This window comes from Salarias fasciatus (assembly GCF_902148845.1).
Source record: "Salarias fasciatus chromosome 23 unlocalized genomic scaffold, fSalaFa1.1 super_scaffold_20, whole genome shotgun sequence".
Taxonomy (NCBI): domain Eukaryota; kingdom Metazoa; phylum Chordata; class Actinopteri; order Blenniiformes; family Blenniidae; genus Salarias; species Salarias fasciatus.
In genome coordinates, this window is record NW_021941230.1 from 11205318 (window position 1) to 11213521 (window position 8204).

Here is an 8204-nt window from a genome sequence, read left to right on the forward strand (position 1 = left end):
AACATACTTTCGCGGTGTGTGTTTTATCACCACTGTTAATTTTACGAGGGCCGTTAAGTTAAGTGGAGGTGGATGCTGCCAGCAATCATGCTGCTTGAATCAGCGGTTTATTAACGCCCTGCACCCCCCCCCCCCCCCCCCCCCCACCTCTAACCACCACCACCACCACCCACCCCCCCCCCCGCCCCCCCAAAAAAGAAGGAGTAAAAATCAGAGGAATTCTCCGGCAAATGTCTCGAGGTTGAAAAATCCTGCGATTCAAAGTCATCTGAGTTATCGATCTGTGCGGGGAAACAAACGAGAAACAGAAACTCGTGCAGGTGTTTTGAGGATTTTCTGGCTTTCGCGACTTCTTGCTCGTTGCTGGCAGTCGAAATGACTTGGCAATGAAGTGGCTTTTCAAAAAAAAAAAAAAAAACAGAAGAAAAGAGAGGGAAAAAAGCAGCATTGATAAGAGGGTGCAAGATATTTGTGCTGAGCGAGTGGGGCAATAAAATTGCTTATCAGTCACTTACAAAGAGCAATAAAGTTGTGAAACAGTAATTACACTTCGGCCTGTTCGTTGGAAAACATTCGAGCGGAGTCGTGCACGCTCTGTGCTTCCCTTACGCTTTTAGCATGAGTGGATGGGCTAAAATGGGACGCTGCTAATTTTCACGGTCGGCTGGTTTGTATCATTTCGTGCAATTAGCCCAAAAAAGCTAAAAACACCCAATTGAACCACCTCGACACGCTACTTTGTCCTCTATTTATAACATGCATGGGAGTAAATACAGGAACATCTTTCTGTGTGCCAGTTTGTTTTCTTCTTTTTCTTCTTCTTCTTTTTTTTTTTTTTTCTGTGTCAATCCATGCCCTTTTCAACATGCAAATAAACAATTACACCCCGAGTTAAATTGAAATCTTCCAATCCTACAAAGCAATTTAGAAATCATGGAGGATTTTGGCTTCCAGGCAACAATGGAATGCATTAATTTAAATGCTGTTTACCTCATGCGTACACATAATTAGATCTGATGTGCAGCTGAGTGTTTATATTCATGAGCCTCCACTTGAAGACTGATTACCAACCTTTTCACGTGGGGTTTTTTTTTTTATGTTTGAAGTTAGTTTCCTATTGAGAAACATGCAACTAATAGCCTCACGACACCTCAGACATGAAGAGGAAACCAACTTCAATGAAACACTCGACTACGGTTTTTATACTTGACCTGTCTTGTGAGTTTACACTCTTAAAAAAACTGACACCAGCATCTCAATTGTCGAGACTCAGAAAAGCAGCTCCCCCTGAGGCAACAGTGCAGCCTCAAATCATGATGCTCCCTCCACCGTGCTTCGCAGGGCATTTTGTGCGGTGAATAACTTAAGAACACTCTCATCAGTCCACAATTCATTTTCCCTTTCAGCTGGTCCTGTAAGAGATTTTAACTGGCTACTAATATAAACCAATAGAGGAAAAAGGAGTCATGCTCATTTGCTGCGCTCTGAAGTTACGTGCATGTTCTGTTCGCGTGCAAGCAAGCCCCGTCTCTGATAGTTTACTTCTCAAGATTGTCCCTTTGGCTGCTTCTAAAATTCAATTACACATCAAAAGAAAAGAGTAACAGTATCTAGCTTCAAACCCTGGCCCAGTAATCCCGCTGTGAGTGTTCCAGGACGCCACCGGTCACTGCAGATGAAGGTGACATGCAACATTTAACCCCTTCCTCTTGATTCGGGGATTAAACGCGCCGATCTGCTGCCAGCGGGACTATTTCATGGAGTGACTTTGGCCGCCGTCTGCCCTGAGCACTTGAAAACGCTGAGCATTAACCTACGCCCCTGGCACATGATCAATAAGGCTTGTGAGATCTGTGCGCTGGCACACACACACACACACACACACGCACACGCACACATGAACAGCCATGCCTTCCATCACTGAAACTATTAACACCATGCCAGGATCGATCAGTCACCCTTGGCTCCTTTTCCCACCGTCCGTCATCGGTACGTGCGGCGTCCGCGTGCGTGCATGCGATCGCATATGCACACTTGCAGAATGTTTGTGCTCCTCCGCATTTTCCCCCCTCACTCCATTTATCTGGTCTGACAGCTGACATCGCTCCATATTAGCGGCGAGCGCTGACAGCCGGGCGACCGAGCCAAACAGTTGATAAAATGCATGATATTAAAACAAAAAAATCCTCATATCGGAGTCGTTGACCTTTCGCTGAGAGGAGGAGCTTCCTGCAGCAGTCTGATGGCAAGAATTCAACTGCAGGTTCGCAGTGTAGTGCTCAGCAGCTATCTGGTCCCCGGCGGTGCTGTTAATAATGGGAGGCAATCTGCCTCGCCGAGACGTGGGAAATGTAGTCATCTGCAGCACAGTGGTGCGACCGGCTAAACGCTGCTAATTGATATGGACGGCAGGAGCCTCTCAGTGTGTGGGATTAGACGGTGGCGTGGCGACGACGGCCTCAGAAAGGGGGACAGAGTCTCTCTCTCTTTTTCTTCTTTTTTTTTTTTTTCCTTTCACCTCTCGTTCACTACTTTTATTCCCCCCACACATCGGTATTCCACTAAGCCCATCTATTTTTACTCCCTGTCCAATGATTGATGTCTCCTTTCAGCATGTACACCCTTGCTATCCACAGGGATGAATAAACCACAGATGAGCGGCAATCTGCAGGGAGTACAAACACACACACACACACACGGCACAAGCACTCACACTGGAAATGCACACAGATGTTCACATTCAGGGGTATAAAATGCAACCGAAATGCATCATAAAAGACACTGAGATGCAGGAAACACAGCGCAATGCTCCCAAGCAAGCGTCAAACACGGATCCGGCGTCTTCAAAGAGTTAACAGGACGAGGCTTTGGGGGAGTGATCGAGCGCCGTGCCTCGTCCAGATTATAGAGTTTATGTTCCCACAGCGTGATAAAGCAAAAGATGCAGGGTCACGGAACGGATACAGAGCATGCGGGCTGACAAAAGGTCTCACTCTGTTTCACTGACACACCTAATTGTGAGTCCTTTTAACTCCTGGACAGGCAATTTATGGGATATTCACCTTGGGGGACTATTTATATATGAACAAGAGCCAGAGAATAGGCCACTTACTCCGGGGGGCAATGCAGCATGATTGACTCAGCCGCTCTGTTTGGAAGAGCCACCAGTGCCCTCTAGTGTCCCAACTTCCACCCAACAGCCGGCGCAGCTCAAGACACTAACACAATGTTCAGCTCTTTATTCTTCCAGCGCAGTTTCCCTGGAAGCTGCTGTTGTGCTTTGGGAGACGGATCCATGAGCACGGCTAAGTGAATACTGTCAGATTCCACAGCTTTTCCCCATCAGGGCCTTCAGTCCCAACTATGGTAATTGGCAGACTTTTCAAAGGAAGTGAGACTTTAAAACGGAGTTCAGTAAGCTGTGGCTGCTACAAGTTTTAACAATGGAAAAAAAAACAAGGTTTAAATATCTGTACCCGAAGATTTTTCACCATTTTAGAGCTTAAAATTACATTGTTTTACTGCAATTTCGTGTTTTAAATGAAAGAATCTTTTTTAATGATCAGACACGGAGGACCATTCCGTTCGGTGCTAATAAGAGACGTTGCTCTAAAATGCCTAATGATATCTCTGCCTTTTGCACATTTCTCTGCAGCCCAAAGTCATTTGTGAGCAGCCCAGACTTTGAAATCCCGTCTCATCTGTCACATTTCCATCGGACTTTGATTTCATGCAAAGAAAATCCTGCACAAGTAATTGCTTGCAAAGTTTGACCTTTAGGTAATCCCTGCAAGTCAGAACAGTCTGCTTCAAGTGATAAGGCGCTACACAGGCTGGCGATAGGGCTGCGCAGTGGATCGCGCATTCACCGTCGTTCCAACGTGGTTTCCATTGATCGCGATCAATTCTCGAAAACCTGGGCGAAGTTTTAATCCATGAGCAGCGAAGATTATTTCATATCTGGCGGCCGCATAAGTTCGAAGTGTCAAGATCGATGAAAAGTGACCGAAAGTAACAAATTGTGCATCTAAAATGCAGCAGATGCACCAAAACAGCCCATTGGAGTTGGTGTAAATAATCCGGGGGCGAGAGAAAGAGCACTGCTATTTACCAAATCTGAAACCTTTGTGTTTTCAACGAGAGACGGAGGAGTTTCCATACCTGCAAAGTAAAGTTGGACTCTCTCCACCGGTCTCGGCTATGCTAACAATGCTAATTGCCCTCTTGTACGTGAACGCCTCCTGATCGCTCCAGCAAAGCCTGCAGCGGCGGCTGTTTACTGCGCTGTAATTCCTGCAACGACGCTGTAAAACATCACTGTCAAAACAATAAATGCAAACAGGCCCCGCCAATTATCACGTATTTGTCTGTGCGCCGCACACGACAGTCGGAGCTCGCCTCGGCGCCGCTGTTGACAGTCGAAGGCTTTATTGTGGGGTAATTAGCTCCGAGGTAGCGGCTGAAGGCAAACAGATAAACTAATACAAAGATACACAGCTCCTATAAAGAGATCCTCCATGACTGATCCGGGTCGTGACGACGGGGGGACGAAGTTTCCCTTCCTCAAACACGGGTTGTGCATTATGTTTCGATTGCTGGGTAATTAGACGCCATCTTTTTTCTCTCTTTTTTTTATTTTTTGAAGTCCTGCCTCGTCCCAGGCGCCGTGCTGTCAGCTGGTATGTACCTGCGTGCTCTTTTGGGCAAATCACCTTCATTATGAATGTGTCTCATTACGCTAATGAGACGATTTCATTATCACTTAAACGACCTTGTCCCCGGTGCTAAACAAGGCCGGCTGCCGCCAACCCGGTGGGCTCCCGGAGTGGGATCGCAGTGGGGGGGGGGGGGGGGGGCAGCCGTGATGTGAATGGAGACGTGGAATTGAAGCGTTTTGCCGCGTGTCCAGACGAGAGGGAGCCGCATTAGCTGCTGGTTGACAGCATGCCGACACACCGCTAGGTCTTAATTGAAGCCCGTCCCCCACATTCGGCCATTAGCATGAAGAAATCGTTAGTATGTTGCACATGCAGCGTGCAGATATTTACTTGCTAGCTACGCTAAAACGAGGACTGAACAGTAATTCTATCCTGTAGTTCAAGGAAAGAATTTTGATACCAAAGTCAGCATGTTGCTAACACTTTTAAGAAAGCTAACGCTAAATTATTGTTTTTTCCTTTTTATTCATGTAAAAAGAGGCTTAAAGATGGCTAAACTTTCCAAATGGCAGTAAAATGGGTGAAAAGATCTGAGACTTTTCTGAGGGAGATAAAGTAAAATAGTAAAATAAAATAGCTAAAAGAACTGAAATTGTGACAAGTAGCTGAGTAGCAGTCAAAATAGCTGAAACTGTTATATTCCTAAAAATGACTAAAGGTCTTAAATTGACAAACACATAAAAATTAAATTGAAAATGGAAGTAGCAAAAAATAACTGACAGTTACAAAATGATGAAAAAGACAAATTGCTAAACGAAAAAAGGGACGAAATCTCTGAATATGGTCATTTTTGCTCTTTCTTTGAAATGTTTTATTCACACTGTCATTCCATCTGTTTTTTCACATTTCAGCAGTGTTCGCTTAAGTCGTCTATTTAAATAGTTGTTGCAATTTTTGCTTTATTAGGGTGCTTTCATACCTACCGCTAGAGTGGTTCGGTTTGGACATAAATTATTCATAAACGTCGCAGCTGTCAACTAGTTCGGTTCACATTCACACCACTTGTTTTTGCAGATGAACTATCCACTATGACCCTCCTGCCTCTTGGTGGCGCTGTTCACACAATAGTGTGTTTTGGGTGACGGAAGTGAACCCTGATTGGCCAGCATGTGTGACGTGATGTGCCGCGCGGCTTGCTACGGAAGCCTCCGCCGACCAAAAAGCCTTCTCCACAACAGAGCGGACAGGAGCGAGGCTGGTCAACGTTCACACCAGCAGCGGACCGCACCGAGACCGCACCGAGACCGCCTCCTCGAGGAGGTCTCGGTGCGGTTCTTTGTCCCGGACCAAAACTAACTGGTTTGCTTTCACACCAGCGCGTACGAACCGAACCTGCAGGAGTTTGGGTCTCTAGTCCGCTTCAAGCGGACCAAATGCTGTTGGTGTGAAAGCACCCTTAGTTTCAGCCATTTAAGCTGTTTTATCAATTTTCACTATTTTAACCCTTTTTCTTTGTCAAGAAATTTGAAGCACTTTTATTCTTTTTAGCCACAGAAACCACTTTAACTTTTTTAGATATTCTGAATATTTCTACTTTTTTATTGTTGTCTTGGCAGTTTTGGCCAAATTTGAAATTATTTCCAGAAGAGTCTGGTTGTATTTCCATATGATTTGGTGAGATCTGGTTGACCCTCCTCTGAAATGATCACTTTGGGTGTTTTTTTTCCCTTTCAGCTCCATCCGTCTTCAACCCTCAGACCATTTACATGCCACGTATGTTCCGGTGCTCCATGAGACACACACTTTCTGAATGCGGAGCTACCTGGCTGTCACTGAGATCCACTCTTATCCTTGGAGAGGCACTCAATCTGTTTGGTGAGTGACCTTTAGTTGTTGGAGAGCTTATCTGCTGCTTTTAAAGCACCCTACACCCCAGAACTAATCCTTGGAGCCAAACACTGCCCGCCTAATCCGGGCTCCCCCGAGCTCCTCCTCCTTCACCATCCGCTTTAATTGTATCCGCGGCTCGTGCGGGTCTGTTTCGTTTGTGTCTTGTATGAATTTCACTGATCTCTGCATCAAGCTCGGACTCACTCGGCCTCTTTGTGTGTGTGAGCAGGGGTGTGTGTGTGCTTTTGCATTTGACCGGCACGGTGACCACGAAGCCATCAGGGTGCATTTAGGAGGATTTCCACTGTGTGGGAGGGGATCAGGACCGGAGTCGGAACCAAAGCTGTGCGGCCACGAGCCCAGAATTAGCATTCAGTGTGTGTGTGTGTGTGTGTGTGTGTGTGTGTGTGTGTGTGTGCCTGGTCACAGTGTGCGAATGAAAGTAATTGCCAGTGGAGGGCAGCCTGCAGCTGAGGCCCAGAGATGTGTCAGCCTCTGAATTTCAGCTCTGCAGCCTTCCTCCGGCGAGCTCACAACGCTCCCGCATCATCTTAATGTCCTGAAAGTGCACATGCATGTGCACGATGAGTTATTTCCAGCACGAGTTTAGCTTTCCTGATGCATGATTTTTAGCACCTCCGCTTGCATGGCTTATCTTTCAGAGGCTTTGCGGAGAGAAAAGCGTAAATACATCGAAAGTACAAAGAAAAAAAAAAATCCATATATCTTGGTTTTCCAACGAGCCTTTGATGTTGCTTGTGCTGTCAGAAAACCAAAATTTAATTAATGACAGTATATTCCACCTCAGATTTAATTGCCTTCTCAGAGGGGGGAATTATTCAAGCTGATTGTAGCCTGTCTGTCCCAGGGTTTGGAAACGTGATGGATGATTGGGATGTTTTGAGGCTGAAACAACAATTAGTGACTGATTAGAATCCAAAACACAGTTTATTTGCCACAAAAACAAACATGTTTTTTTATGTTTTGTTTCAAGCAGAGGACGAGTAGAGGTGTGCAGATTGAAGATTAGCAGGCCGCAGCAGATCCAGGAGTAAAATCTTGTGCTTTTTACCCTGTTCTCCCTGTTTAAAAGATATAAATGAGCCAAAAATAATTAATTCTCTAAATATAATCCCACAGATCTCACTTTCAATGGATGCATGTTTACTCAGAAATGCACATGCTTTGATTTGATGTGGAGTGAACTGGTGTTGCGTTCACTGACCAGCAGAGGGCCACAAAAACTAACAATTGACGACACATGTTCCTTCCAGCCTGCAACGAGAGAGAGAGAGAGAGAGAGAGAGGGGGAGAGAGAGAAAGAAAATCACTTTGAATAAATTGCTCTGCTTATTTTTCCCTCTGAGGTTTGCAGGGCTAATAGCATGTGCAATGTTTGATCAACAAATTAGACTTGCAGATAAATAAATGTCCAGGACGCCTGGTGATTACATGTGCACGGTGTTTGCTGAAGCCTGTCAGGTTCTGGAGCGTTGGTTTTGAGCCCAAAATGGCCGTCGGTCGCCACAGTGACCCTCAGCGACCGGCGCCGACAGAGCGAGGGGAGCGTGTGGCGGGCGGCCAGCGTCCCCAGGCCCCGCCCATCGCTCAGACAAGCCGGGGACGCGTACAGATCGTAGATCGTGAGATGGAGTC